Here is a 7,408-nt window from a genome sequence, read left to right on the forward strand (position 1 = left end):
CACAAAGGGTGGGGCGAAGAGATGCGTGGAGGAGGGGAGGGCAAGGGCTGGGGTTCTTGCGTCACTGACCCCTAAGGACCCTCAACTAGGGATAGAGGTCTTTGGCAGGCACCAGCTCTCTGGCGCTGAGACCTTTTCTTTCTCTTTGCTAGGGTGGGGCTTGCGATGAGCTGCCATCTGGAAATGTATTAAATATCTGCTTTATAAATAAACCAAAAAGTGGGGAGAAGGCAGTGGTTCCAGTGGCGCGGGCTTGGCTCCCCAGGAATCGGAATTACTTTAAGAGGCCTCTAAGCGCCCTTGGTGCTGCAAAGATAGATGAGCGGTAGGTGCAGGTGAATTCTGAGGTTAGCTGTCGGGGCTGAGAGAGAGGGCATACCCAGGCACTCTGTGCCTTCAGCTGTAGGAGGGCTGCCAAATGCGAACCAAAGGGTGGGAGAAAAACCACGGAGTGTGTTGTCTCCTATGGCACTCCATAATCGGAAAACAGCAAGTGGGAAATGACCCAGGAAACAGGTGGAGCAACATAGCAGGGAGTGACTTGTTCATACCAGGTTTCGGTGGTGACCACTTTCATCGCCAGGGTTCTCCTTATTTACCAAGGATACCTCATGAATTCCACTTTAGGACTATTCTAGTCGGACTGTAGAGAAAAGTTCACCATCCTGCGGGGAACGCATGTATGTCGGGCAGAAAGAAAGCACCAGAAAGCTAAATGATAGGGGGTAGGTTTTAAGAGGAAAGTTTGCTAGAAGACCTTAAGTATATGCCAGTGGTGTTGCTGGCCACGTATAGAATCACATGTGAAAATCCAGATGTTCAGACACCTCAGGACAAGTTAAATTAGAATGTCTAGGAATGAGAGGTGAAGGGAGGGAGGAACATCTGGATTATTTAAAGAGCTCCAGGTACATAATTCCACCGTGCAGCCAGGCTGAGAACCACAGATTTATTAAATGGTGCTAGTCAGAGTGAAGATCCACTCAGCCCAGCACTATGCCTGTCAAAAACACTGAAGGACATAAATAGAAAAGCCAGTTACTCACATTCACGCAGAGTACCCCCAAGATCTTGCTTCCCTTTAGTAATTTACTGGGTCTGGTTAGCAGAGTCCTAGCCTAACTTTTCTAACTAGCCCCTCAAACATCTTACCTGGTTAAGTGAAATCCCTGATTTACAACTTAGTCCATGGACCTGCTGTGGGGGTAATTGTTACATCCTGTTCTGATATGTTTTTCTAAATGCTTTCTGATTGCTTTTTATGGATTAGTATGAGCTTTAGAAGGAGGAAAACTGTTTCCAACAATAGCATTTGCTCTGACTCATGCTTTCTATACTGAACTGAACCACATGTGTCACTCAATGCTGGAACCGATCCTATAGAGATTCCAGGAAAGGCACGCCTATCGTTTTTCATCAAAAGCTATCAGTATTAAAACATTAAGAGTTTAGAAGTTGGGCTTTTAACATCATCTAGATCCTCATATTTTATATTAAAATACCTTACTTTTACTCTAATACTTGAAATAAAGACACAAAATTTATCAGGGCCCAGCAGTGTTTTAGAAGTGATACCAGGTCTTCATTTATTCTCCCCGAGAACCTCCTATGAGTCTACCTACTACTCCCTTCTGTCATGCTATTATGGACAGGCAGTCTTTATTTCTGCTTGAGTTCAGAGAATTGGTGTGAAAGGCAAGGTGGCGTCATGAAAAAGAGCTGAAGGTCAAGGTCAGTTATGGAGCTGTCAGAAGACTTAACTTTGATGTCTGTTACAGCTAAATGTGTATTAAGTAAAAGTGATAGCTCTTTTATCCAGAAAAAACAATGAGCTCTGCAAAGTGTCAAAAAGTTATCTCTGTCACCCAGCTTAGCTACGCTGAATGCTGTAAGCATTCACCTTCCAAAATACATAGTTCTTGATACTATGTTTTTTTAAACAGGAAATTTACAAAAAGTAACTGGGTGGACTCTTTAGTAACACTATTACCACCCCAAAAATTTCAACATTCTAAGGGCAAAGGAAAAAAGAGAAATCCACTATTCATTTACCCAATTAAAAAAAGCTTCTATAATAAAACAAAGAAAATATGCATTAAGAAAAATTATATGTGCAAATTTGTTGCTTACTAAATATTATTTTAAATACTAACCGCAAATTGTTGTGTTCCAGTCACTTCATATACATTATATCATTTCACTAACACAACTTCATGAAGTGAAGACAATCGTCCACATTTTATAGATGAGGAAACAAGCTGAGAAATTAAGCAATTAGCCAAAATCTGTGCAGCTATTTAAGTGACCAGGCCAGAATCTTAATCGAATTTGTCTGATTCCAAACCTGTACTTAAACTCTTTTATTCAGCCTCTTCAATAAATGGTGCTGGGAGAATTGTAAAGCCACATGCAAAAGAATGAAACTAGACTGCTATCTGTCACCGTGTACCAAAATTAACTCAAAATGGGTTAAAGACCTAAACACAAGACATGGAACAATAAATTGCATAGAAAAAAGCATAGGTACTAAACTTATGGACCTCGGGTTCAAAGAGGATTTTATGAATTTGACCTCAAAGGCAAGGGAAGTAAAAGCTAAAATAAATGAATAGGACTATATCAACCTAGAAAGCTTCTGCACAGCAAAAGAAACCATCACCAAAATAAAGAGGCAACCAACTGAATGGGAGAAGATATTTGCAAACAACACCTCCTATAAGGGGCTAATATCCAAAATAGGTAAGGAACTCATACAACTCAGTAAGAAAAAAAATCTAATTAAAAAATGGGCAGAGGAGCTGAATAGACATTTCTCTAAAGAGGTCATACAGATGGCAAATAGACATATGAAAAAATGCTCAACATCACTAATCATCAGAGAAATGCAAGTGAAAAACCACAATGAGATATCACCTCACACCTGTCAGAATGGCTATCATCAACAAGACAAATAATAAGTGTTGGAGAGGATGTGGAGAAAAAGGAACCCTCATACACTGTTGGTGGGAATGCAGATTGGTGCGGCCACTATGGAAGGCAGTGTGAAGATTCCTCAAAAAATTAAGAATAGAATTACCATATGACCCAGCAATCCCTCTCTTGGGTATTTACTCAAAAAATCTGAAAACATTTATCCTAAACATAAATATGCTCCGATGTTCATTGCAGCTTTATTTACAGTGGCCAAGACATGGAGACAACCAAAGTGTCCTTCGATAGATGATTGGATAAAGAAGATGTGGTATATATATGCAATGGAATACTATTCTGCCATAAGAAAAGATGAAGTAGTGCCCTTTGCAGCAATATGGATGGATCTTGAGATTATTATGCTAAGTGAAATAAGTCAGACAGAAAAAGTTGAGAACCATATAAGTTCACTGATATGTGGGATATAAAACTGAAAGCTACAAAGGAACAAGACAAACAAAGAAACAAAAACTCATAGAAACAGACAATATTTTAGTGATTACCAGAGGGGAAGGGGGAAGAAGGGTGGTAGATGAGGGTAAACAGGATCAGATATATGGTGATGGAAAGAGAACTGACTCTGGGTGGTGAACACACAATGTGATATATAGATGATGTAATACAGAATTGTACACTGAAACCTATGTAACTTTACTAACCATTGTCACCCCAATAAACCTTAATTTAAAAAAAAAAAACTTTTTTATTCTACCACACTACATTATAATGGAATCAGTCAGCAAAGATTTCTTTTATGTAGAGGACACTGAATTAGATATTTTGGGAGGTGATTTGAGAACCAAGCTCTTTCTGGTGTCAGCAGTTAGACCTACCATAGTCTTCCTACTTGATCTACCAAACACTAGCTCTCCTTCACGGCCTCATTTCCACATTAAGAAAGAATTTAGGATTAAAATAATTTCTATAGAGCTTTCCAATTCCAAAATGATAAATTTATATAATTAGATAAAATATATATATATTTTTAAATAGAAAATAGGTCTATGATTTTGGTGGAGGTTAGTGAACACAGCTCTCACACCTGTCCCAGGAAACATACAATGACTAATCAAAGGCTTTTAATAAATTTGGGAGTACTTAATACTCAGAAGTGCATTACAAAAGTACCAATACTTACATTCAAGAATCACTAATTGTGATAATGTGATTCATAAGAAAAACACAGTTGGTCATTCAGACAACCCAAATATATTTTTCATGTACTTTGGTCTTTGTCCACAATTCCTGGTTCACAGCTCCTGGAACTCTTGGAGTTTTCTAACTGTTGAGAGGTGTCTTTTGTTATGAGGTGACTTTTGGACCCCATCCAGGGATGGGGGCTGGTTACCAGTGAAACCAGCCATGTGATTAGAGGGTTGGACCTTTAAGTCACACCCTGACCTCCAGGGAGAGGAAAGGGGCTTGAGGTTGAATCAATCCACAATGGTCAATGAGTTAATCAATGACAACCATGTAATGAAGCCACTGCAGAAAATCAAGAAAACAGTGTTTAGAGAGCTTCATGGTTGGTGAACATGAGGAAATGCAGGGAGAGTGGTGCACATGGAAAGGGCATGGAAGTTCCAGACTCCTTCCTGCACACCTTGCCCTAAGCATCATTTCCATCTGGCTGTTCCTGAGTTATATCCTTTCACAATAAACCAGTGATCTAGTAAGTAACATGTTTCTCTGAGTTCTGTGACCTGCTCTAGCAAATTAATTGAACCCAATGAGGAGGTGTGGGAACCTCTGATTGACAGCCAGTTAAGATAACAACCTGGACTTCCAATTGGCATTCTGAGATGGAGGGAGTCTCCATCTCAGTGTGTGTGTGTGTGTGTGTGTGTGTGTGTGTGTGTTTGGGAGGAAGGGCAATCTTGTAGTGCTGAACCCTTAATCTGTGGAATCTGATGCTATCTCTGGGTAGATAGTGTCAGAGTCCTGAGAATTGTTTGTTGGTGTTGAGGGATGCCTCCCATGTTGAACTTGGCTCCGGGAACCCAATTGAATAATCTAGTAGGGAGGTTTTATGTGATAAATGCTATGAGAATGCCACGACCAATGTAGTGTGGGGATTCGGAAAGGAGAAAAAGAAACATGGTAGTTAGTGTGGAGAAAGGTAGTGATTCAGCTAAATAATGACAAATATCAATGCTATAGAGAAAATATATGAAAAGAGATAAGAATGATATGAGCAAAGTTTTGGTTGGGGTCAGGAAAAATGTCAGTTGATTCCAAGAATGGTAAAGAATTTTTTTAGGCAGAGCATGGGGAATTTAATATGATCAATGGAAGAAGAGGCTGAGAGATAGGCTGGCAAGAGATGTGAGAGAGCCTTAACACACAAGCCTTCTGCACTTTAAACTAGTCAGAAGCATTGACAGACTGTTGAAGATTTTAACAGGGAATTACAAGGTTAATTTGGAAATTGTGTGCAAGGTGCTGCAATGGGAGTTGTCCTGCAAGCAAAGACCCAATTTAGTTAACTATGCAATAGTCCTGTCATTGAAGATCGGAGAACAGAAATGTCTTCCGTTTTAATTTTAAAGTTAATAAATCTGTATTAAGGAAACAGTCATGTTACTCTAAAAACCCCGATACAATTATTGTAGCCATTTGAGTTTCCACGTCTGTTCTTACCAAAGAAGTTTCAAAGGAAAAACCTACAGAATTTGGTGACTGATAAGATAAGGAACAAGAAAAAACAAGTGTTAAAGATGACTCAGAGGTTTGGCGTCTGTGAGACTTGGGGCCCTACTTAAAAATTCAGGGAAAAAATAATAAATTTGGCTGTACAGTTGTTGATTTAAAATGCTTTGACAGGGTGTCTGTGTGGAGATGCACAGTATGAGATGGAAATGTGGGAGAGATGGAGTTGGGGCATGGATGAGACCTGGGTAAAGGCCAGGTAACCAAGGGGGAGAGTTAAACAGAAACTCCAACAGGCCTAAGGGGTGAGCCTGGGGGACCCCACATTAGAGTACAAACAATGAAGGGGAAGGAGAGGGTAGTGGAAATAAAAGTGGATAATGCAATTTCCTATAAGCCCAGGGGTACAAAACTGTGAGCCAAATGGTATCACCCTCCTGATACTTGAGGCAATTGTTGTTGAAGGAAGTTAAGTAACCAGCCTCAACCACATGGCTTGTGAGCAGTGGAGCTGGAGCTTAGGATCCCAACCTCTCTGTTAACATTGCTCAGGCATCACCTCCTCCAGAAAAGCTCCCTGCTCCCAACATCAAACCCAGTACCCTGCTCTATGCTTCCGAAGTCTTCCAAGTGTCTCTTGGTTCCTCAAGTCTAACGAATCAGTCTATTTCATATTTGCATTCATAACTCAGCTTGGAATTATTCTCAATCTTAAAGTGGCCAAGGAAAAACAAAAAGTTTTGTTGAGGTATTTTGTCATGCAGCTGCAATGGAGAGCAGGTGTGCTTTGCAGAATAAGTGAAGTATATTTTCTAAAGATAAATGAGAACAAATGAGCAGACTCCCATTTCTCATAAAGGAAGTTTATTCTCCAGGAAGTCACTAATCAAGGTATCAGTGTATACATCAAAAATAGTATTTTTTTTTTCTTGAGATGCAGGTTTAGCAGTACCTCGTAAAAGTGGCCTAACACCATGTGACAGTTTCACCTGACATGATGGCATCCTGCCCTGCACCTGACTTCTCTGTGTGTGTGGAAAGGCTCAGCAGCCAAATGGAAGTGTAATACTTGACTCACATGAGCAAATGTTTCTTTGCAAAGCCTCAATTTTCTGAGACAGCAGTGAATTTCTGAGACAGCAGTGAGGTAGAGGCAGGAGCCAGAAATGTTCTATGGTGTGTGTGTCTGGTGTATGTGTGAATATGTGTGTGTGAGTGTGCGTTTGTGTATGTGTGACTGTGTGTGAGTATATGTATATGTCAGTGTATGTGTGTGGCTGTGTATATGAGTATTTATGTATGTGAGTGTATGTACTGCGTGTGAGTATATTGGTATGTGTGCGTATGTGTATATTAGAGTGTGACTGTGTGAGTGTATGTGTACCTGTGTTGTATATGTGTGAGTGTGTGTGTATGTGTGTGTGTTCCTGAAAGTGTGTGATGGGAGACAACATAGCACAGAGACTGAGTGGGCGGGTTTGAGAGTCAAACTGACTTAGACTGTATACCCACTGCATTGCTCCCTTACTTTCTCTGCAGCCTGATATTCACAAATTCCTCATTTGTAAAACAGGAGTGATAATATTACCTACCTCACAGAGATTTTGTGAAGGATAAATGAGATAATGTATGTAAAGCATTTGGTATGTTGGTTGGCCCACAGCACTCAGTAAATATTAGCAATAATTACTGACAATGATTGACATGAATGAATACTTCATATACCAGGACTAGCTGACTTTTTATGTAATCTATAAAAAAGGACATGCCATGACACAGAATCTGAAAA

Source organism: Rhinolophus ferrumequinum, chromosome 22 (genome assembly GCF_004115265.2).
Source record: "Rhinolophus ferrumequinum isolate MPI-CBG mRhiFer1 chromosome 22, mRhiFer1_v1.p, whole genome shotgun sequence".
In the NCBI taxonomy this organism is placed as follows: Eukaryota; Metazoa; Chordata; class Mammalia; order Chiroptera; family Rhinolophidae; genus Rhinolophus; species Rhinolophus ferrumequinum.